Below are 25,736 nucleotides of genomic sequence, written 5' to 3' on the forward strand. Positions count from 1 at the left end.
GCCATTCAATGAGATCATGGCTGATCATCCAAATTCAGTACCCTGTCCCTGCCTTCTCCCCATATCCCTTGATCCCGTTAGCCTTAAGAAATATATCTAACTCCTTCTTGAATATATTTAATGAATTGCCCTACACTGCCTTCTGTGGTAGAGAATTCCATAGGTTCACCACTCTCTGGGTGAAGAAATTCCTCCTAATTTCTGTCCTAAATGGCTTACCCCTTATCCTTAGACTGTAACCCCTGGTTCTGGACTCCCCGGCAATCGGGAACATCCTACCAGCATCTAATCTGTCTAGTCCTGTTAGAATTTTATAAGTTTCAATGAGATCCCCTCTCATTCTTCTAAACTCCAGCGAGTATAAGCCCAATCGACCCAATCTCTCCTCATACGTCATTCCTGCCATCCCAGGTATCAGTCTGGTGAATCTTCGCTGCACTTCCTCCATGGCAAGAACATCCTTCCTCAGATAAGGCGACCAAAACTGCACACAATACTCAAGATGTGGTCTCACCAAGGCCCTGTACAATTGCAGCAAGACATCCTTGTTCCTGTACTCGAACCCTCTCGCTACAAAGGCCAACATACCATTTGCCTTCTTAACCGCCTACTGAACCTGCATGCTTATTTTCAGCAACTGGTGCACAAGGACACCCAGGTCTCGTTGCACTTCCCCTTCTCCCAATTTATTTCCGTTCAGATAATAATCTGCCTTCCTGTTTTTGCTACCAAAGTGGGTAACCACGCATTTATCTACATTATATTGCATCTGCCATGCTTCTGCCCAATCACCCAACCTGTCCAAATCATACTGGAGTTTCTCGGCATCCTCCTCACAGCACACCAGCCCACCCAGCTTTGTGTCGTCTGCAAACTTGGAGATATTACATTTAGTTCCCTCATCTAGATCATTAATATATATTGTGAATAGCTGGGGTCCAAGCACCGATCCCTGCGGTACCCCACTAGTCACTGCCTGCCACTCGGAAAAAGACCCATTTATTCCAACTCTTTGCTTCCTGTCTGCCAACCAGTTCTCTATCCAAGTCAATACCTTGCCCCCAATCCCATGTGCCTTAACTTTACACGCTAATCTCTTGTGCGGGTCCTTATCAAAAGCTTTCTTAAAGTCCAAATACACCACATCCTCTGGAGCTGTTGTGTTATTACCAGTATAGTGCCTTACTTCTTTTTGTAATGTTGAAATTGCATTACTTATCATTAGGCCCCTAGGTGCTGTATTTATAGAATTCGGAAAAGTATCAACAGGTCTCAATGAATATTTCATTGGGACCATGTTGTGGTGAATCAGCCAAACCTTCAATCTCCTGTTCTAATTACCCACTTTGAATTTAGCTGTGCAAACGTTGGATGGTAGTTTCAATGTTTGCTTAGTAAAATTCAAATCCAGGAGAGAAGATTGGCACATTGCATGAACACACTGGCCTATTTGCTCTCGTGCATGGGCTTCAGTTCCGCCCAGTGGCTGACATTATCATCTCTCTTTTTGCTGTCACTGGCCAGAAATATATAGGTATCAATCTCCTACCATATCTATAGAGCGCGATGGGGTGTGAGGGAGTGACTGGAGTTGAACGGTGGTCTCCCCTGCAGTCTTTCCAGACACAGGGATATATTTTCCATGTGGGTACACATCTGGACAGAACTCCATTCACTGGTATCGAAATATTACTTAGAAGATATCTGACGTGCACACCGATTCCCTGTTGACACTAAAAAGATTCAAAATTAATGTTTTAAAGGTATTTAACAGATCTAATGTAAGTTTTTCTGCAATTTGTGTGATGCCCAACAATACAACACGACCTGATTAAGTTAGGATGACCTGAAACTCAGAAACCTACTGATATTAATTAATTGGAATGAACACGCTGACACCATGGCAACTAGTATGTAACCAACAGTTACAGTACCTGGCTAGAACTCTTATTCTATTGCCAAGGAAAGGGCTTGCACAGTTTCTCGCAAGATAGTTAAATTTAAACGTTTAGAGAATGTGGGACAATTTCAAACTTCCTATAAGTTTAAATAAACACCATTTGGATTGGAAAGTGCCAACAGTATCATATGGGGCTCCAGCGTACTTGTGAAACCCGGGTTGACAATGCATTGGAGTTACATAAAAGCAAAAAGGAACATAAACACAACTTAGGAGATACCATTATATAGCAACGCGACAGGCGTGTTGCCTAGAAATAGAAATAGTGCAGGAAACTGAGAATTCTGCCCTTAAGATATTACTTGCATCCTATTCATTTGAATGAGCTGGCTTTTCCTAAATGTATCTGTACACGCAAATCAAACCTGTGGGCATTTTCTTCCAATTTTAGAAGCACCTCACCTCATTGCTCACATTGTTGCTGTAATTTTCAGAATTCATCATGCCTGGGTTTTCTTTCCCGATAGATACATTCCGGACATTGTTCTTGCCTGTAGATGATCTGCAGGTGTAGGGGGTGATAAAGTCTCTCTTTGTTGACTGCAATGTTGAACATGATTCATAGCGGAAACTCTGAGAAAGTGGATCACCCCCGAATACCTCAACATAGTTCGGTGGTATCTGAAGGTTTCTGCTGGCCTTCTGAATTCCATTTAGAGAATTTCTGCCTTCACAGCAGCGCCAAATACCCAGGGAACAGGGCTGTCCTCCCAAATCATTTCTGCTTTTTTGAATCTTAACAGCCAGGATAATCACAATCACTAGAAAAATGATAGAAATGATCCCTAAGGCGATGACCAAGGAAAGGCTCATATCAGGATTGAATCCAGGGTCTTCAGGAAAATCACTCACATTAGAAAACATTTCAGTAGCGCTTCCCACCACAGATAGGATGATAGTCACAGTGGCCGAAAGGGATGGTGTTCCATTGTCTCTTACCACAATCACCAATCTTTGCTTAGAGGCATCTTTATTCGCAATACGACGGATAGTCCAAATTTCTCCAGTGTCTGGTGAAATAGTGTAAAGGTTATGATGGGTAGCCTGAAAAATCTGATAAGAAAGACGAGCATTCTGACCGGCGTCAGCATCAGTGGCCGATACCTTGGCAACCAAGTAGCCTGGTTCTGCAAGCCTGGATATTGTCTCTGTTGCTGTCGACCCATACTCGGGTAATGGGTGCACGATCACTGGAACATTGTCATTCTGATCAAGGATAACAACATCCACTGAAACGTTGCTGGCGAGTGTTGGGACTCCAGAATCCTGGACCTGAACTTGGATCTGAAAGTTTTTCAATTGCTCGTAGTCAAAAGATCTCTGAGCAAATATGACGCCACTCTCTGAGTTTATAGCGACATACCCGTCTACTGAGGCGCCCTGAACTTGAGTCTCCAGGATAGAGTAGTTCAGTCGAGCGTTCTGTCCTACATCTGGATCGAAGGCTGTCACTGAGAATATGGAAGTCCCAATGACGTTGTTCTCCATCACGTTTGCCGTGTATAAATGCTGCGTAAACCTTGGTGCGTTGTCATTTACATCCGAAACCTGTACCCGAATGGTTTTCTTGGATGTGAGAGGAGGGTTTCCCGCATCCCGGCATGTTATAATAACGTCATACCTGGCGGTATGTTCGCGGTCCAGTAGATGCTGAATCAGCAGTCTATAATAGTTCTTCAAAGAGGAATCTAATTTAAAGGGCCGATTATTTGATATTTGACATTGTACCTGCCCGTTTTGTCCCGAATCTTTGTCTGCTGCACTGAACAGAGCCACTACAGTCCCAGTTGCAGCATCTTCTGACACAATACTTGCCAAAGACGTCAACGTCACCTCAGGTGCGTTATCATTCACGTCAATAATGTTCACCAACACATCACAGTGCCCAGACATTGCGTTTAAACCCTTATCGATTGCTTGTATGTTAATCTCAAAAATATTGCTGTCTTCATAGTCCAAATTCCCTTTCACTCTGATTTCTCCAGTTATAGAATCTACATCAACTAGTTCACGGGCTGTAGCAGAAGTATAGCTACTGAGCGCGTATATTATCTCCCCATTGGGACCATCGTCCAAGTCAGTGGCGTTTACCATGATTATCAGGGTTCCTGTGGGTGCAGTTTCCAACAGGCTGACCCTATAAACCGACTGTGGGAAAAGAGGCGCGTTGTCATTTTCATCCTTTACTATGATTGTAACCTGAACAGTGCCCGATCTTACAGGGACCCCGCCGTCCTTGGCTATTAGCGTTAACCTGTGGGTAGATTCCGTTTCTCTATCCAAAGACCTCTGCAACACCAACACTGGCAGCTTTCCTTTCCCACTGCGCATTTGTACATCGAGAATACAATAATCGTTCGGGAGGAGCTGGTAGGTTTGTACTGAGTTGTTTCCAATGTCCGGATCGTGCGCGGACTCGAGGGGGAAGCGCGCTCCCGGCGCAGCAAGCTCGGAGATTTCAAGGCGGAGCTCGTCCTTTGGAAAACTGGGAGCATTGTCATTTACATCGAGAATCTCCACTTCGACCTGGTACAGATTGAGGGGATTTTCAAGCACAACATCCAAGGTTAACACACAAGTGAGGGTCGGTCCGCAAATCTGTTCTCTGTCAATTTTATCCTTGACAAATAAAATTCCATTGTCTAAATTTACGTCCACATACTGTTTGCTGGGCCCGGCCACAATCCGCAAACTGCGAGCCGAGAGCTGCTTCACATCTAAACCCAAATCGGCAGCGATATTCCCAACAAAGGCGCCCAGTTGCAGTTCTTCAGGAATCGAATAATGAATCCTCCCAGAAACGAGATCCCACGAGGAAAACACACAGAACAACAGTTGGCATTTCAGCAACCAATATATTTTAAATCTCATTTCAAGCGTGAAACATCCCAATTGTTTCAGTATGTGTCTTCACCATTAATTATGCTTTGTACAGTTATTTTGATTTTTTAACTCGACGTACTACGATGTACCAAATACCTGCACATTTTGCGAATCGCTCGGATTATTTCGATTAAATCTTCCCATTTTGTCTGAAATTGCCACTGGATTCTTGCACAACTCGTTCGGAGCTGCTCGCTATCCAATGTTACACTGCGTCTGATCTTACGTGTTGGTGGCTGGGTAGTGAAGGGGGCAGGCCGGATCGCCCGTCACATCTCAGCTTCTGATTGGTGAACAGAGGCACATTGAAATTCAACCAATCAGAATACCGTTCATTTCTTAAAGCTGGAAGGTCTCAAACCAGCGCAGATATTTATATTTTTTGTTGCAGAATTAAAAATTGAATGAAGCATTTCCTTCAGTCTGTAGCTTTCTGTCTGTTGCGAAAAGTTAGCTCTAGAACTAAAATACAACGAATATGTTAATGGTAAGCTATGAGGAACCTGTATACAATAAATAAAAACATAAGAACGGAAGGAGCCAGCATAACACTTTGGGACATCAACACAGTTCCATTTATGATCCATATACGGTTATTCCTTCATGGTTTTCCAACTCCAAACTGCTGTTGATTCCTAATTAGGAAAGACTAAATCTTTTCTGCATCCTTCCATCAAGATCAATCAACAAAATTCAGATTTTTGTAATCCTCCACCTCTCTTCCAAACGGAAATCCAGCTAGCCATCTTAGTAAAGTATTATGTCACCAATAATAAACACCATACTCGGCGCCACACAACCACTAACCTGTGAAAAAGATGTTTTCTGATCTCTAAGAGTGCTTCGTCATTGCGAATTTCATGCTTAACTCCCCTATTCTTACGATCAGGTCCAAGTTAAGTACTTTGTTATCTTCAATTTTATCTATAGCTTTCAATATTTTAAAGGCTTGCATGCGTAAACCCCACTATCTCCTTTTCTAAAGTTCAAATAAATGAAGTTATCTAAGCCGTTTGTCAAAACTTAATGCCATCATCCTGGTCACCCTTCAAACTCTTTCTAATGCAGGTATGATATTTTTGACCAACACTGCAGGCCATACTCCGGAACTGGCCGTAAACTTATTTGTGCAATTTCAGCAGAAGTTGTCAGGACTTGAAAACCAGTACTTTTCAGTTAATGCTCCATTCTCAATTTGTCATATTACAACCTCTTTCCCATTAATTAGATGCTTTCAGTGTATAATCCACGATCACACCCATATCCTTTAAAAATAGTTTCCAGCCTATGCCAGTGGAGATTTTTTCTTCTTTTGCACATGCTTGCTGATAATTGTTGATATATAGATGATCTTACTTTTATCCACATTAAAAACATATTTCAGTTTTCATCATTTGTAAATGTCATTCTGCAAAAGATCATGTTTCTTCCACCTCACTACCTGCATTCACAGACCTTTGTGTCACCAGGAAAAGTAATAACACGACTACACCATGCCCATATGATTTACAAACATCGTTAAAGGTAGAGATCCAGGAAAGAATCCTTGAAGAATATGCCAGGAAATAGTAACCACTGACTTCTGTCTTCTGGCACTAAGTCAATTCTCATTCCATCTAGATAATATGTCATCTATTCCATAAGCCTTAAACTCCTCTACCAGTCTAACGTTTGGACTGTTGTCACTTGTCCATTTCAAATCTAAGTAAACTACATCTATTGATATAATCTAGCTTAGTTATCTCTCAAAGAACTTCACTATAGTGGAAAGGTGCAGCCTTTCATTTCTACAAGGATTTTAAGGATACCTGTGCTCCCTGGCTCTCATTTGGAGCATCCCGCAAATGGTTCTCAAGTGTCTTTCAACTTTGGATGTTAGGTAAACTGTTGTGTTATTACCAGTATAGTGTCTTGCTTCTTTTTGTAATGTTGAAATTGCATTACAACATTACAATGAATATTTCATTGGGACCATGTTGTGGTGATTCAGCCAAACCTTCAATCTCCTGTGCTAATTACCCACTTTGAAGTTAGCCATGCAAACACATTGGATGGTAGTTTCAATGTTTGCTTACTTAAACTCAAATCCAGGAGAGAAGATTGGCACATTGCATTAACGCACAGGCCTTTTTGCTATCGTGCGTATGCTTCAATTCCGCCCAGACTAAGTGGCTGACATTTTATCATCTCTCTTTTTGCTGTTAGTGGCCAGAAATATAAAGTAACCAATCACCTACCATATCTATAGAGCGCGATGGGGTGTGAGGGAATGACTGGAGTTGGATAGTGGTCTCCCCTGCAGTCTTTCCAGACACAGGGATATATTTTCCATGTGGTTACACATCTGGACAGAACTGCATTCACTGGCATCTAAATATTACTTTGAAGAGAACTGACGAACACACCGATTCCCTGTTGATACTACAAGATTCAAAATGAATATTTTAAAGATATTTAACAGATCTAAAGTAAGTTTTTCTGCAATTTGTGTGAAGCCCAAGAATACAAGAGGAGCTGATTAACTTAGGATGATCTGAAACTGAGAAACCAACTTATATTAATTAGTTGGAACTAACACACTCACACCATGGCAACTAGGATGTAACCAACAGTTACAGTACCTGGCTAGAACTCTTATTCTACTCTCAATGAAAGGGCTTGCACAGTTACGTGTATGCTCAGAGTTTCTCTCAAGTTAGTTAAATTTAAACGTTTAGAGAGTGTGGGATAATGTCAAACTTCCTATATGCTTAAATAAACTCCATTTCGAGTTACATATAATCAAAAAGAAACATAAATACATCCGAGGAGATACCATTATATAGCGAAGCGACAGCCATGTTGACTAGAAATAGAAATAGTGCAGAAAACTGAGAATTTTGTCCTTAAGATATTACTTGCATCCTATTCATTTGAATGAGCTGGCTTTTCCGAAATGTACCTGTACACCCAAATCAAACCTGTTGGGATCTTCTTCCAATTTTAGAACCTCACCTCATTGCTCACAGTGTTGCTGTAATTTTCAGATTTCATCATGCCTGGGTTTTCTTTCCCGATTGATTCATTCTGGACATAGCGCATGTCTGTAGAGGACCTGCAGGTGTTGGGGTTGATGATGTCTCTCTTTGATGGCTGCAATGTTGAACATGACTCATAGCGGAAACTCTGAGAAAGTGGATCACCCCCGAATACCTCAACATAGTTCGGTGGTATCTGAAGGTTTCTACTGGCCTTTTGAATTCCATTCAGAGAATGTCTGGTTTCAAAGCAGCAACAAACACCCAGGGAACAGTGCTGTCCTCCTAACCCATTTCTGCTTTTATGAACCTTAACAGCCAGGATAATTAAAATTACTAGAAAAGTTATAGAAATGATCCCTAAGGCGATGACCAAGGAAAAGCTCATATCAAGATTGAATCCAGGGTCTTCGGTCAAACTACTTACACTGGAGAAGGTTTCAGTGTTACTGTCTACCACAGATAATACTATAGTCACAGTGGCAGAAAGGGCTGGTGTTCCATTGTCTCTTACCACAATCACCAATCTTTGCTTAGAGGCATCTTTTTTCGCAATACGACGGATAGTCCAAATTTCACCAGTGTCTGTTGAAATAGTAAAAAGGTTATGATGGGTAGCCTGAAAAATCTGATAAGAAAGACGAGCATTCTGACCGGCGTCAGCATCAGTGGCCGATACCTTGGCAACCAAGTAGCCTGGTTCTGCAAGCCTGGATATTTTCTCTGTTGCTGTCGACCCATACTCGGGTAATGGCTGCACGATCACTGGAACATTGTCATTCTGATCAAGGATAATAACATCCACTGAAACGTTACTGGCGAGTGGTGGGACTCCAGAGTCCTGGACCTGAACTTGGATCTGAAAGATTTTCAATTGCTCGTAGTCAAAAGATCTCTGAGCAAATATGACGCCACTGTCTGAGTTTATAGCGACATAACTGGCTGCTGAGGCGCCCTGAACTTGAGCCTCCAGGATAGAGTAGTTCAGTCGAGCGTTCTGTCCTACATCTGGATCGACGGCTGTCACTGAGAATATGGAAGTCCCAATGACGTTGTTCTCCATCACGTTTGCCGTATATAAATGCTGCGTAAACCTTGGTGCGTTGTCATTTATATCCGAAACCTCTACCCGAATGGTTTTCTTGGATGTGAGAGGAGGGTTTCCCGCATCGCGGCATGTTATAGTAACGTCATACCTGGAGGTATGTTCGCGGTCCAGTAGATGCTGAATCAGCAGTCTATAATAGTTCTTCAAAGATGATTCGAGTTTAAAGGGCAGTTTATCTGAAATTTGACATTGCACCTGCCCGTTTTGTCCCGAATCTTTGTCTGCTGCACTGAACAGAGCCACTACAGTCTCAAGCGAGGCATCTTCGGAAACTGTAATTGATGAAGACCTCAACATCACCTCAGGTGAATTATCATTCACATCAATAATATCCACCAACACATCACAGTGCTGGGGTATTGCGCCTGAACCTTTGTCCATTGCTTGTATGTTAATCTCAAAGACACTGCTTTCTTCATAGTCCAAATTCCCTTTCACTCTGATTTCACCATTTTTGGAATCAACTGCAAACATTTGACGGGCTCTAGCGGCAGTATGGCTACTGAGCGAGTACATTATCTCCCCATTGGAACCATCGTCCAAGTCAGTGGCGTTTAATGCGATTACCAGGGTTCCTGTGGGTGCAGTTTCCAACAGGCTGACCCTATAAATCGACTGGGAGAAAACAGGCGCGTTGTCATTTTCATCCTTTACTATGATTGTAACCTGAACAGTGCCGGATCTTACAGGGACACCGCCGTCCTTGGCTATTAGCGTTAGCCTGTGGGTAGATTCCGTTTCTCTGTCCAAGGTTCTCTGTAACACTAACACTGGCAACTTTCTTTCCCCGCTCCGCATTTGTACATCGAGAATAAAATAATCGTTCGGGAGGACCTGGTAGGTTTGTACTGAGTTGTTTCCAATGTCCGGATCGTGCGCGGACTCGAGAGGGAAGCGCGCTCCCGGCGCAGCAAGCTCGGAGATTTCAAGGCGGAGCTCGTCCTTTGGAAAACTGGGAGCATTGTCATTTACATCGAGAATCTCCACTTCAACCTGATACAGATTGAGGGGATTTTCAAGCACAGCATCCAAGGTTAACACACAAGTGAGGCTCGGCCCGCAAATCTGTTCTCTGTCAATTTTTCCCTTAACAAACAAAATTCCATCGTCTAAATTTACGTCCACATACTGTTTGCTGGAGCCGGGCACAATCTGCAAACTGCGAGCCGAGATTTGATTTACATCTAAACCCAAATCAGCGGCGATATTCCCAACAAAGGCGCCCAGTTGCAATTCTTCAGGAATCGAATAATGAATCTTCCCAGAAACTAGATTCCACGAGGAGAACACACAGAACACCAGTTGGCACTTCAGCAACCAATATATTTTAAATCTCATTTCCAGCGTAAAACATTCCAATTTGCTCAGTACGAGACCGCACCATTGATGTTCCTTTTAAAAGTTAATTGGATATTTAAAAACAATCGGTTAGCGACGATGTACCAAATACCTGTATGCTTTGCGAATCGCTCGAATGGTTTCATTTAAATCTGCTCATTTCGCCGAAGATTGCCAGTGTAATCGTGAACAAAACCTGCTGCCCGCTATCCAATGTTACACTGCGTCTGATCTTACGTGATGGTGGCTGGGTAGTGAAGGGGGCAGGCCGGATCACCAGTCACATCTCAGCTTCTGATTGGTGAACAGAGGCACATTGAAATTCAGCCAATCAGAATACCGTTCATTTCTTAAAGCTGGAAAGTCATAATCCTGAGCAGAAGACTCATTTATTGTTGCACAATTAAAATTGTATTAAGCCTTTTTACAGCTTTATGGATATTTCTGCCTGTTGGGAAAAATGTATCTCTAGAGCAGGATTACAATGAATAGTTTAAGATCAGATAAAAAGGAGGGAATATTTCGGGGGGTCAGCGGGCGTGTTTGGTGGCGGGGTCGGTTGGGAACCTGCTGTCAACCCACCGCCACTTTAGTTTCCCAAATGTTGGGTCTGTCATCGCTGAACAGACCCGACACCAAGCGGTGGGGGAGGCAATTTAGATGAGTATGAGCTCGTTAACAGGCACTTAAAATCTATTTTGAGCTCACATTTAAATTTTACCAGGTCGCCCACGGCTTCCCTGCTGCTTGGGGATCACGTCAGGTAAGCAGGCTGGGAGTTATGTCACCATGATACCATTTCAGTACTTGACAGCTGCAAATGTGCTACAAAAGCCCCCATCCCATAGTTGTTCACTTTCATAAGCTGAGAAACTGTTGCTTACTGCATTTGGAAGACAGATTGAACTTTATGCAGGTTGCAAGTGTTTGGATCAAACTCTCTATCCAGTGTCACCTCATTGGAACAACCTCTCTCACCATTGACAGATCACTTCTGTCATTTCAACTTCACCTGCCATCAATTACATCAGCATCGGTGCCTTTGAAACTATCTGACATTGGTCCTCAGGATCCCACCACGATCAGTCCCAACACCAGCAGCACCAAGCACACCAGCAGCACCAACAACAACACCAAACTTCTCTGCAATTAACTGACGCTGCACAGGACACAGGGCATCAGTACCTGATCACATTTCTGCCCGGGAGGCCAGGGACGCCCTTACCATGGCCACATTTACTTCACTTGACTCTGTACACCCTAGCTACCACATGATGCGTCAGGTTGGCACCATGCCACACCAACACCATAAAGCATCCCTACAATCCCCAAGGCATTCTTTCCACACTCATCACCATTGCGGGGTACCGTTATGTCTCACCATTCATTGCAGCTCACTAAGCCGCATCCAAAAGTGCACACAAATCTGTCCAAGAACGCAAAGTGTTGAAAATAGATATTTCAATTTTGACAGCACGTTAACAAAAATCCACACATGAACATTGGCTAAACACCCAACTGCCTACCGTTATGTCTTATTAGTTGGTATGATTGGACTAGGATGAGAATGAGTGTGAGGGGAGTCTCGTGAGATGGGGAACTGATAATGTAGATATAGAGGGATAGGTGGCGGTGCAAGGTTAAGTTGATATGATTAAGACAATAGCAAAATACTGCGGATGCTGGAAATTTGAAATAACAACAGAAAGTGCTGGGAACACTCAGCAGGCCAGGCAGCACTGAAGAGAGGAGAAACAGAGTCAACGTTTGGGGTCGAACCCTTCATCAGAACTGGAAAAGGTTAGAGAGGAGAGATTTTTAAGCAGGGGCAGGGAGGAGGGGAGGAAAGAACAATGGGATGATCTGTGATGAGATGGAAGGCAGGAGAGATTGAATGACAAAAGGGATGATAGTGTAAGGCAAAAGGAGAGGTAATGGGACAAGTTAAGAAGCAAAAGCTGGCTCTAGATGATGTGTGGATGATGATGGCAGCATCATTAACAGCTACCATGTGAGGAACCGAGAAAAAAATAGAAAGAACTGCAGGGGTTAATTTATAGGCTGAAATGGTTGAACTCGATGTTGAGTCCAGAGGGCTGTAAAGTGCCTAATAGAAAGATGAGGTGCTGTTCCTCGAGCTTACGCTGAGCTTCATTGGAACAGTGTAAGAGTCTGAGGATGGAAAGATCAGAGTCGGAGTGGAGGGGAGAATTAAAGTGACAGTGACCAGAAGCTCGGGGTCATGCTGGCGGACTGAACGGAGGTGTTCTGCAAAGTGGTCACCCGATCTGCGTTTTGGTCTCCCCAATGTAGCGAGACCACATCGTGAGCAGCGAATACAGTATACTAGATTGTAAGAAGTACAAGTAAATCGCTGTTTCACCTGGAAGGGGTGTTTGGGGCCGTGGGCGGTGGGAAGGGAGCAGGTAAAAGGGCAGGTGTTGCATCTCCTGCGCTTGCATGGGAAGGTGCTGGGCAAAGGGGAAGGGTTGTTGGGGGTGAGAGAGGAGTGGACCCGGCTGTCGCAGAGGGTGCGGTCCCTTCGGAATGCTGAAGGGGGGGAGGGCAAGATGTGTTTGGTGGTAGGAGGTATGATATGAGTAAGGATGTGCAGGAGTAGTGTAGGGAAGGCAGAGTGATGGGGATGTGATGAGTGGCACAGCAGGATGAGGTTGAGTTTGACTTTGCAGTAACGTTTCGTGATCTACTGAGATCATTGAAAGGTTTGTGCCACTTCAGCCTGATCCTCCTAACGATATCCCTGCTGGTGTCCTCCAGTGCAATGTGCAACCAGGCTGCGCTGATCACCTGGGGAGGTCTCTTCCGCCCATGTGAAGGGAAGAGGACCTCCCTGCTTGCTGTGACCCCCTCCATAAGCATATGGAGGGAGTCATGGGAGAGCCTGGGTGTAGGGCTGCAACGTTGTTCCGTGCTTGTCAGTGCTTGCAGCACCTCAATGCTGTAGAACACTGGCAGTAAAGGTGTCAAAAAAATTTGCACATGGTCCGTTTAAGCAAAATGGCTGATGACGCATCATCAAGTGACGTCATCAGATCCGCTTTGTTCAGTTGGCTGGGAAAAGCGCTGGGTGGGCTTAACAAGCCCAATTAACGTAAGATCACTTTGGACGGAGGGCTGGAGATAACAGCGAGGTCGCACCCTGCCACCGACTCCGGCCGCACTTGGACACGCTGAGGTAGGGGATATCACGGCCAAAGAATCTGCTTAGAAGAAATAAAGACACAAGAACTTAAGGAGCCAACATAAATCGTTGGGCACATCAGTTCAATTCCATTTATACTCCAGCTATGATCATTCCATCATCGCTTTCCAAATCATCACCACCTGCTGATTACTACTTAAGGAAGATTAAATTATTTCCCCATCTTGCCATAAAACAATCAATTGGTACTATTAAGATTTCTATAATTCTCCGCCTCTATTCAGAGGTCCGTTCAGTCGCCTTATAAAATTGTTCTTTGACCTCGATTCAACTCCTGTCTCTGTGCCGCGCATCCAGTAACCTGTGAAATAGCTTTTTTAAATCTGTAATCTTGCCCAATTATTGAGAACTTTATACTTACCTCACCTAATCTTACAATCAGTGTCCAAGTTAATGAGGTTGTTATATTTAATTTTATCTCGAGCTTTCAATATTTTAAAGACGTACATGCATGTATAAAAAATTATTCTGGTGTCTTTAATCAAAAACGTACTCCAGAAGGCCTGAAATCATGTTCAGTCTTCAAACTCTTTCTAATGCAAGTATAGCTTTTGATGAAATCTGCAGGCCGTTCTCCAGAGCTGGCCATAGGATTAATTTGTACAATGTCAGTACAACTTGTCATGACTTAAAAAAGTACCTTCCAAGTACTTCTGCATTCCCAATTTACCTTACTACTAACGCTTTCGTAATGACTAGGTGCTTTCAGGGTATAATATATGATCACTTCTATGACTATTGTTGTTTGCTTTTTCAGCCTAGGCCATTGGAGAACTTTATCTTTTGTTGTATACTGGCTTACTGATACCTGTTAATACATGTATTATCTTACTTTTAATCCACATTAACATGCATATTTCATACCTCATCACAACTTCTGTAATTGGTACATGTCACTCTGAAAATAATCACGTTACTTCCACTTCACCATCTGCCCACATACCTTTGTGTCACTAGAAAAAGTAATAACACTACTACACCGTGTCAATATGATTTAAAAACTTTGGGAACGGTAAGGATCCAAAAAAGATCCTTGAAAAATACGCCTGGAAATAGTAACCAACTTCCTCTGTCTTCTGGCACCAAGTCAATTATGATTCCATCTAGATAAAGTGGCATCTATTCCATGAGCCTTAAACTTCCAAACCCGTCTCACTTGTGGACTGTTGTCAAAAGTCCATTAAAGATCTAAGTACACTACATCTATTGATTTACCCCAGCTTAGTTACCTCTCACAGAATAACATTATATTGGTAAGGCTTAGCCTTTAATTTCTAAAACAATCTTAGGATACCTGTGCTCCCTGGCTGTCCTTTGGAGCATCCTGCAAATGGTTCTCAAGTGTATTCTCACTTAGGGCTTTAGGTGAACTGTTGTTTTACCAGTATGATGCTTTAGCTCTTTTTTGAATATTGAAACTGAATTAATTGCCTTTAGGTCCCTAGATGCTATATTTATAGAACTCGGAAAGGTGTTAACAGGTCAGATTTTATATTTCATTACGACATTTTGTGGTGACTCAGCCAAACCTACAATCTCCTGTTCTAATTGCCAATTTGATTTTAGTTGTGCCATCGTTCATTCGGAGATTCAAGATGTGCTGATTAAATTCAAATCCAGGAGAGAAGGTTGACACATTGCATTTGCACACTGCCCTTTTTGCCCGTGTGTATGGGCTTCAGTTCCGACCAGACTTGTTAGTAGACATTATTGTTTCTCTTTTTGCTGTCAATGGTCAGATAGTACAGGTACCAGGCTCCTACCGTATCTATAGAGCGTGCTGGCTTGTGCGGGAGTGACTGGAGTTGGACGGTGCAGTCTCTCCAGAAAGATGGAGATTTTTTGCACACTTTTACGCACATGCACAGAAGCCCATTGACGGGTATCTAAATATCAGTCAAAAGAGATCCGATGTAGGTACGGATTCTCTGTTGTCACTAAAATGATTCAAAACGAATAGTTTTAAATATTGAACTGACCTGAAGTAAGTAATTCTGCAACTTGTGTGATGCCCAAAGATACAAGACGACCTGCTGAATTTAGTTTGATCTGGAGCTCATTAATAAATTAATTGCAGCGAACGGGCTGATATCGGAATAACTGAGAAGCAACCAACCTGTTTACAGCAACCAGGCGGAAGTCCTATTTTGCTACCAAGGAAAGTGCTATATAATTCCACGGATATACATGTTTGCTCAGAGTTCCTCTCCAGATTGTTAAAATGTAAACGTTTAGGGAGAGTGGGGGACAATGTCAACACTTGCTATTTATTTAACTAAACTCCAGTGAGTTTAAAAAGTGTCCACAGAATTCTCTGGGCCTCCAGGACACTTGTTAACCTCAATTGAACAATGCATCGCAAAGGAACGTAAACACAGCCGGGGACTACACTAGATAGCAATGACGCAGGGATGTTGGCTGGAAATAGAAATATGGCAGAAATCGGCCAATTATGTGTTTAAGATATCAGTCACTTTCCCTCATTTCACTCTGCTGGATTTCCCCAAAGATAACTGTACATCCGAATCAAACCTGTGAGGATTACCCCCTCTTTTTAGAAGCGCCTCACCTCATTGTTTGCAGTGTTGTTGTAATTTACAGATCTCATCATTCCTGGATTTTCTTTCCCGTTAGATTCATTCTGGACATAACGCATGTCTGTAGATGACCTGCGGGTGTTGGGGTTGATGATGTCTCTCTTCGTCGACTGCAATGTTGAACATGACTCGTAGCGGAAACTCTGAGAGAGTGGATCACCCCCGAATACCTCAACATAGTTCGGTGGTATCTGAAGGTTTCTACTGGCCTTTTGAATTCCATGCAGAGAATTTCTTGTTTCAAAGCAGCAACAAACACCCAGGGAACAGTGATGTCCATTTCTGCTTTTATGAACTTTAACAGCCAGGATAATCAAAATCACCAGAAAAATGATAGAAATTATCCCTAAGGCGATGACCAAGTAAAGGCTCATATCAGGATTGAATCCAGGGTCTTCAGGAAAATCACTCACATTAGAAAACATTTCAGTAGCGCTTCCCACCACAGATAGGATGATAGTCACAGTGGCCGAAAGGGATGGTGTTCCATTGTCTCTTACCACAATCACCAATCTTTGCTTAGAGGCATCTTTATTCGCAATACGACGGATAGTCCAAATTTCTCCAGTATCTGGTGAAATAGTAAAAAGGTTATGATGGGTGGCCTGAAAAATCTGATAAGAGAGACGAGCATTCTGACCGGCGTCAGCATCAGTGGCCGATACCTTGGCAACCAAGTAGCCTGGTTCTGCAAGCCTGGATATTGTCTCTGTTGCTGTCGACCCATACTCGGGTAATGGGTGCACGATCACTGGAACATTGTCATTCTGATCAAGGATAATAACATCGACTGAAACGTTACTTGCGAGTGGTGGGACTCCGGAATCATGGACCTGAACTTGGATCTGAAAGTTTTTCAATTGCTCGTAGTCAAAAGATCTCTGAGCAAATATGACGCCACTCTCTGAGTTTATGGCGACATAACTGGCTGCTGAGGCGCCCTGAACTTCAGTCTCCAGGATAGAGTAGTTCAGTCGAGCGTTGTGTCCTACATCTGGATCGACGGCTGTCACTGAGAATATGGAAGTCCCAATGACGTTGTTCTCCATCACGTTTGCCGTGTATAAATGCTGCGTAAACCTTGGTGCGTTGTCATTTATATCCGAAACCTCAACCCGAATGGTTTTCTTGGAAATGAGAGGAGGGTTTCCTGCATCCCGGCATGTTATAATAACGTCATACCTGGAGGTTTGTTCGCGGTCCAGTAGATGATGAATCAGCAGTCTATAATAGTTCTTCAAAGATGAATCTAATTTAAAGGGCAGTTTATCTGAAATTTGACATTGTACCTGCCCGTTTTGTCCCGAATCTTTGTCTGCTGCACTGAACAGAGCCACTACAGTCCCAAGCGGAGCATCTTCGGAAACTGTACTTGACAAAGACCTCAACATGATCTCAGGTGCGTTATCATTCACATCAATAATGTCCACCAAAACATCACAGTGCTCCGGTATTGCGCCAGTACCCTTGTCAATTGCTTGTATGTTAATCTCAAAGGCACTGTTTTCCTCATAGTCCAAATTCCCTTTCACTCTGATTTCACCAGTTTTAGAATCCACGTCAAATAGTTCACGGACTTTAGCGCCAGTATGTCTACTGAGCGAGTACATTATCTCCCCATTGGGACCATCGTCCAAGTCAGTGGCGTTTAATGTGATTATCAGGGTTCCTGTGGGTGCAGTTTCCAACAGGCTGACCCTATAAACCGACTGGGAGAAAACAGGCGCGTTGTCGTTAATATCCTTTACTATGATTGTAACCTGAACAGTGCCCGATCTTACAGGGACCCCACCGTCCTTGGCTATTAGCGTTAACCTGTGGGTTGATTGTGTTTCTCTGTCCAAGGATCCCTGCAACAGCAATACTGGCAGCTTTCTTTCCCCTCTGCCCATCTGTACATCGAGAATAAAATAATCGTTCGGGAGGAGCTGGTAGGTTTGTACTGAGTTGGTTCCAATGTCCGGATCGTGCGCGGACTCGAGGGGGAAGCGCGCTCCCGGCGCAGCAAGCTCGGGGATTTCAAGGCGGAGCTCGTCCTTTGGAAAACTGGGAGCATTGTCATTTACATCGAGAATCTCCACTTCAACCTGATACAGATTGAGGGGATTTTCAAGCACAACATCCAAGGTTAACACACAAGTGAGGCTCGGCCCGCATAGATTTTCTCTGTCAATCTTTCCCTTAAGAAATAAAATTCCATTATCTAAATTTACGTCCACATACTGTTTCTTGGAGCCGGTCACAATCCGCAAACTGCGAGCCGAGAGCTGCTTTACATCTAAACTTAAATCGGCTGCGATATTCCCAACAAAGGCGCCCAGTTGCAGCTCTTCAGGAATCGAATAACGAATCTGTCCAGAAACTAGATTCCACGAGGAGAACACACAGAACAATAGTTGGCAGTTCAGCAAAAAATATATCTTAAATCTCATTTCCAGCGTAAAACATCCCAAATTTTTCAGTACGAGACCGCACCATTCATTCTCCTTGAGCAGTTATTTGGATATATATTTCAAAAACTCGAAGAACTTCGATGTACAAAATACCTGCACGTTTTGTGAATCGCTCGGCTTATTTCATTTAAATCTTCTCATTTTGTCGAAAATTGCCATTGGATTCTTGCACAAATCGTTCGGAGCTGCTCGCGATCCAATGTTACACTGCGTCTGATCTTACGTGATGGTGGCTGGGTAGTGAAGGGGGCAGGCCGGATCACCAGTCACATCTCAGCTTCTGATTGGTGAACACAGGCACATTGAAATTCAACTAATCAGAATACCATTCGTTTCTTAAAGCTAGAAGGTTAAAAACGACAGCATAACACTTACATTTATCGTTGTACAATTAAAATTGTACTACGGTTTATTACAGCGTTGTGGATATTTCTGACTACTGCGAAAAAATTGTCTCTAGAGCAGAATTACAATGAATAGTTTATGATCGGATATAAAGAATCTGCTTAGAAGAAACAAAGGCCTATGAACGTAAGGAGCCAGCATAAATCGTTGGGCCCATCAATTAAATTCCATTTATTTGCCGTGACATAGAATACAAGAGCAGGGGGGTCATGCCTCAACTGTATAAAACACTAGTTAGGCCTCAGCTAGAGTACTGCGTGCAGTTCTGTTCACCACATTACAGGAACTGCGTGATTGCACTAGAGAGGGTACAGAGGAGGTTTACAAGGATGTTACCTGGTGTAGAGGAACTTAGCTATGAGGAAAGACTGGATAGGCTGGGTCGGTTTTCCTTGGAATAGAGGGTGGACCTTATTGAGGTGTATAAAATTATGATGGGCATAGATAAAGTGGATAGAAAGGACCTATTTCCCTTAGCAGAGGGGCCAACAACCAGGGGGCACAGATTTAAAGTAATTGGGGAAAGGTTTCGAGGGGATTTGAGGGGAAATGTCTTCACCCAGAGGGTTGTGGGCGTCTTGATCTCACTTCCTGAAAGGGTGGTAGAGGCATGAACCCTACCCACATTTAAAAAGAACTTGGATGTGCACTTGAGTTGCTCTAACCTGCAGGCCTATGGACCAAGAGCTGGGAAGTGGGATTAAGCTGGATAGCTCGTTGTTGGCCGGCGCGGACATGATGGCCTGAAATGGCCTCCTCCCATGCTGTAACTTTCTATGATTCTATTATTCGATAGTCATTGCCTGGCACTTATGTGGCGCGAATATTACCTGCCATGTATCAGCCCAAGCCTGAATGTCGTCCAGGTCTTGTTGCATGCGGGCATAGACTGCTTCATTATCTGAGTTGTTGCAAATGGCGCTGAATACTGTGCAGTAATCAGCGAACATTCCGATTTCTGACCTTTTGTTGGAGGGAAGGTCATTGATGAAGCAGCTGAAGATGGTTGGGCCTAGGACACTGCCCTGAGGAACTCCTGCAGCGATGTCCTGGGGCTGTGATGATTGACCTTCAACCCCCACAACCATCTTCCTTTGTGCTAGGTATGACTTAGCAACTTTTTGGCCGGCGCGGACACGATGGGCTGAAATGGCTTCCTCCCATGCTGTAACTTTCTATGATTCTACTCCATCTATGATCATTCCATCATGGCTTTCCAAACATCCACCAGCTGATGATTATTACTTAATGAACACTAAATTATTACCCTGTCTTGCCATAAAACAAACAATCGGTGCCATTAAGATTTCTCTAATTCTCCGCCTCTCTTTCAAACAGCGATCCATTCAGCCCCCTTATAAAATTGTTCTTTGATCTCGAATCAACTCATGTCCCTGTGCCACGCATCCACTAACCTGTGAAATAATTTTTTTTATAATCTGTAATCTTGCTCGATTGTTGAGAACTTTTTGCTTACTTCGCCTAGTCTTACAGTTAGTGTTCAAGTTAAGTCACTTGTTATATTCAATTTTAGCAGTATCTTTTGATATTTTAAAGACTTGTATACATATATTCCTCGATTTTCCTTTCTAAAGTGAAAATTAATGCAGGTCCCTTTAATGAAAACATACTCGATGGCCTAAAATCATCCTGTTCACCCTTCAAACTCTTTCTAATTCAGGTATAACCCTATTGGCCATACTCCAGAACTGACCATAGGATTAATTTGTATAATGTCAGTATAACCTGTCATGACTTGAAAAGCAGTACTTCTGGGCTCTTCTCCATTCTCAATTTGCCTTATTTCTAACACGTTTACATTCACTAGATGCTTTCAGAATATAATATATGATCACTCCCATAACTTTTTTTAGTTACATTTTCAGCATAGGCCAGTGGAAAAGTTTATTTGTTTATTTTATACAGGCGTACTGATACCTGTTAATATGTCTATTATCTTATTTTTTAATCCACATTAACATACATATTTCATATCTCAATGCTACTTTTGTAATTGGGACATGTCACACTGAGAATAATCATATTTCTTCCACCTCACGCCCTGTCCAGATACCTCTGTGTCACTAGAAAAAGTAATGACAGTATTACACCGTGTCCATGTGATATATAAAATTTTTGAACGGTGGGAATAGGAAAGGATCCTTGAAAAAAGAACAGCTGGAAATAGTAACCAATGCTTCTTGCACTGAGCCAATTCTCATTCCACTTAGACCATGTACCATCTATTCCATGAGTCTTAAACCCCAGAGCAAGTTCACTTGTGGACTGTTGTCAAATGTCCATTGAAAATCTAAGTAAACTATATCTAATGATTTACCTTAACGTAGTTACCTCTCAAAAAATTCCAATATATTGGTAAGGTGCAGCCTTTCATTACTAAAACCTTTTTAGGATACCTGTGCTCCCCAGCAATCATTTGTAGCATCCTACAAATGGTTAGCAAATGCTTTCTCTCTTTGGATGTTGGGTGAACTGTTGTGTTATTACCAGTACCCTTTTTTTGAATGTTGAAACTGCACGTTGTCCTTAGGTCCCTAGGTACTGGATTTATAGACTCGGAAAATATTAACAGGTCTCAATTAATGTTTCATTACGACATGTTGTGGCGATTCAGCCAAACCTACAATCTCCTGTTGTAATTCTCCACCTTGATTTTAGTTGTGCCAACGTTCATCCATAGATTCAGGATGTGCTGATTAAAATTCAAATCCAGGAGAGAAGGTTGGCACATTGCATTAGCACACTGCTCTTTTTGTTCTCGTGCATGAGCTTCAATTCCGACCAGACCAAATGGCTGAAATTATCATCGGTCCTTTTGCTGTCAAGGGCCAGATGTTACTGGTCCCAGTCACCTACCATATCTTTAGAGTGTAATGGGGTGTGAGGGAGTGGCTGGAGTTGAAATGTGCAGTCTCTCCAGAAAGGGCGAGATTGTTTGCAAATTTTTAGGCATATGCACAGAAGTCCATTCATTGGTATCTACATATCAGTTAAAGGTCATTCGGTGTAGGTACCGATTCTCTGTTGCCACTAATATGATTCAAAGTGAATAGTTTCAAATAATGAACTGATATGATCTTAGTAATTCTGTAAATTCTCTGAAAGCCACCGATACAAGACAACCTGATCAGTTAGATTATTCTAACCTCCTCAGAAACCTCCTGATATTAAATAATTACATCGTTCTATCTGAGACCACAACGACTTAGAAGTAAGCAACCTGTTTGCAGTACCTGGCTGTAGCAATATTCTGCTGCCAAAGAATGTGTCCTGTACTGGCATGGATATACCTGTGTGTTCAGTTCCTCTCCAGATAGTTAAAATATAACCGTTTAGAGAGTGCGGGACAATGTCAACACTTGCCATAAATCTATATAAACTCCATTGGGTTTAAAAGTGTCCACAGAATCCAGTGGGCTTCCAGGACAATTGTTAAGCCCAATTGAACAATGCATTGGAGTTACCTATATTCGCAAATGAACGTAAACACATGCTGGGAGATACCACTAAATCGCAATTATGCTGGCATGTTGACAGGAAGTGAAATAGTGCAGAAAACCGCGAATGATGCATTTAAGACATCAGTCCATTCCCCTCATTTCGATGTGCTGGGTTTCCCCCAAAAATCTGTACGTCCGAATAAAACCTTTGAGGATTTTCACCTCTTTTTAGAAGCGCCTCACCTCATTGTTTCCAGTGTTGCTGTGATTTATAGAATTAATCATTCCTGGATTTTCTTTCCCGAAAGATTCATTCTGGACATAAGGCGTGTCTGTAGAAGTCCTGCATGTGTTGGGGTTGATGATGTCCCTCTTCGTCGACTGCAATGTTGAACACGACTCATAGCGGAAACTCTGAGAAAGTGGATCACCCCCGAATACCTCAACATAGTTCGGTGGTATCTGAAGGTTTCTACTGGCCTTTTGAATTCCATTCAGAGAATTTCTTGTTTCAAAGCAGCAACAAACACCCAGGGAACACTGCTGTCCTCCCAAACCATTTCTGCTTTTATGAACCTTAACAGCCAGGATAATCAAAATCACTAGAAAAATGATAGAAATTATCCCTAAGGCGATGACCAAGGAAAAGCTCATATCAGGATTGAATCCAGGGTCTTCAGGTAAATCACTCACATTAGAAAACATTTCAGTAGCGCTTCCCACCACAGATAGGATGATAGTCACAGTGGCAGAAAGGGATGGTGTTCCATTGTCTCTTACCACAATCACCAATCTTTGCTTAGAGGCATCTTTATTCGCAATACGACGGATAGCCCAAATTTCTCCAGTGTCTGGTGAAATAGTATAAAGGTTATGATGGGTGGCCTGAAAAATCTGATAAGAAAGACGAGCATTCTGACCGGCGTCAGCATCAGTGGCCGATACCTTGGCAACCAAGTAGCCTGGTTCTGCAAGCCTGGATATTGTCTCTGTTGCTGTCGACCCATACTCGGGTAATGGCTGCACGATCACTGGAACATTGTCATTCTGATCAAGGATAACAACATCGACTGAAACGTTACTGGCGAGTGTTGGGACTCCAGAATCCTGGACCTGAACTTGGATCTGAAAGTTTTTCAATTGCTCGTAGTCAAAAGATCTCTGAGCAAATATGACGCCACTCTCTGAGTTTATGGCGACATAACTGGCTGCAGAGGCGCCCTGAACTTGAGTCTCCAGGATAGAGTAGTTCAGTCGAGCGTTCTGTCCTACATCTGGATCGACGGCTGTCACTGAGAATATGGAAGTCCCAATGACGTTGTTCTCCATCACGTTTGCCGTGTATAAATGCTGCGTAAACCTTGGTGCGTTGTCATTTATATCCGAAACCTCTACCCGAATGGTTTTCTTGGATGTGAGAGGAAGGTTTCCCGCATCCCGGCATGTTATAATAACGTCATACCTGGAGATTTGTTCGCGGTCCAGTAGATGCTGAGTCAGCAGTCTATAATAATTCTTCAAAGAGGAATCTAGTTTAAAGGGCAGTTTATCTGACACTTGACATTGTACCTGCCCGTTTTGTCCCGAATCTTTGTCTGCTGCACTGAACAGAGCCACTACAGTCTCAAGCGGAGCGTCCTCGGAAACGGTACTCGACAAAGACCTCAACATGACCTCAGGTGCGTTATCATTCACATCAATAATGTCCACCAACACATCACAGTGCACCGGTATTGCGCCAGTACCTTTGTCCATTGCTTGTATGTTAATCTCAAAGGCACTGTTTTCCTCATAGTCCAAATTCCCTTTCAATCTGATTTCACCAGTTTTAGAATCTACGTCAAATAGTTCACGGGCCTTAGCGGCAGTGTGGCTACTAAGAGAGTACATTATCTCCCCATTGGGACCATCGTCCAAGTCAGTGGCGTTTAATGTGATTATCAGGGTTCCCTTGGGTGCAGTTTCCAACAGGCTGACCCTATACACCGACTGGGGAAAAACCGGCGCGTTGTCGTTAGCATCCTTTACTATGATTGTAACCTGAACAGTGCCCGATCTTACAGGGACCCCGCCGTCCTTGGCTATTAGCGTTAACCTGTGGGTGGATTCCGTTTCTCTATCCAAGGACCTCTGCAACACCAACACTGGCAACTTTCTTTCCCCTCTGCCCATCTGTACATCGAGAATAAAATAATCGTTCGGGAGGAGCTGGTAGGTTTGTACTGAGTTGGTTCCAATGTCCGGATCGTGCGCGGACTCGAGGGGGAAGCGCGCTCCCGCCGCTGCAAGCTCTAAGATTTCAAGGCGGAGCTCATCCTTTGGAAAACTGGGAGCATTGTCATTTACATCGAGAATCTCCACTTCAACCTGATACAGATTGAGGGGATTTTCAAGCACAACATCCAAGGTTAACACACAAGTGAGGCTCGGCCCGCATAGGTTTTCTCGGTCAATCTTTTCCTTGACAAACAAAATTCCATTGTCTAAATTTACGTCCACATACTGTTTGCTGGAGCCGGGCACAATCCGCAAACTGCGAGCCGAGAGCTGCTTTACTTCTAAACCCAAATCGGCGGCGATATTCCCAACAAAGGCGCCCAGTTGCAGTTCTTCAGGAGTCGAATAACGAATCTGTCCAGAAACGAGATTCCACGAGGAGAACACACAGAACAATAGTTGGCATTTCAGCAAGAAATATATTTTAAATCTCATTTCCAGCGTAAAACATCCCAATTTTTTCAGTACGAGACCGCACCATTCATTATCCTTGAGCAGTTCTTTGGATATATATTTTAAAAACTCGAAGAACTACGATGCACCAAATACCTCCACGTTTTGTGAATCGCTCGGCTTTTTTCATTTAAATCTTCTCATTTTGTCGAAAATTGCCACTGGATTCTTGCACAACTCGTTCGGAGCTGCTCGCTATCCAATGTTACACTGCGTCTGATCTTACGTGATGGTGGCTGGGTAGTGAAGGGGGCAGGCCGGATCACCAATCACATCTCAGCTTCTGATTGGTGAACATAGGCACATTGAAATTCAACCAATCAGAATACTATTCGTTTCTTAAAGCTGGAAGGTCATAAATCTCAGCAGAACACTTACATTTATCGTTGTACAATTGAAATTGTACTACGGTTTATTACAGTCTTGTTGATATTTCTGATTGTTGCGAACAAATTTTCTCTAGAACAGAATTACAATGAATAGTTTAAGATCAGATATAAAGAATCTGCTTAGAAGAAATAAAGGCATATGAACGTAAGGAGCCAGCATAAATCTTTGGGC

At 43.0% G+C, this 25,736-nt stretch overlaps 1 protein-coding gene and 1 pseudogene across 1 annotated transcript in view; both read right to left on the minus strand.

Moving 5' to 3' along the window:
- The window catches only part of LOC147114272 (uncharacterized), a 180,293-nt gene that overhangs the window by 136,870 nt on the left and 17,687 nt on the right, over positions 1–25,736 (minus strand). The gene's annotated exons all lie outside the window — the stretch shown is intronic.
- On the minus strand, positions 388–7,831 carry LOC147114276 (protocadherin-10 pseudogene; annotated as a pseudogene).

Source organism: Somniosus microcephalus, chromosome 8 (genome assembly GCF_052327205.1).
Source record: "Somniosus microcephalus isolate GS21.2 chromosome 8, FLI_Smic_1.0, whole genome shotgun sequence".
Taxonomy (NCBI): Eukaryota; Metazoa; Chordata; class Chondrichthyes; order Squaliformes; family Somniosidae; genus Somniosus; species Somniosus microcephalus.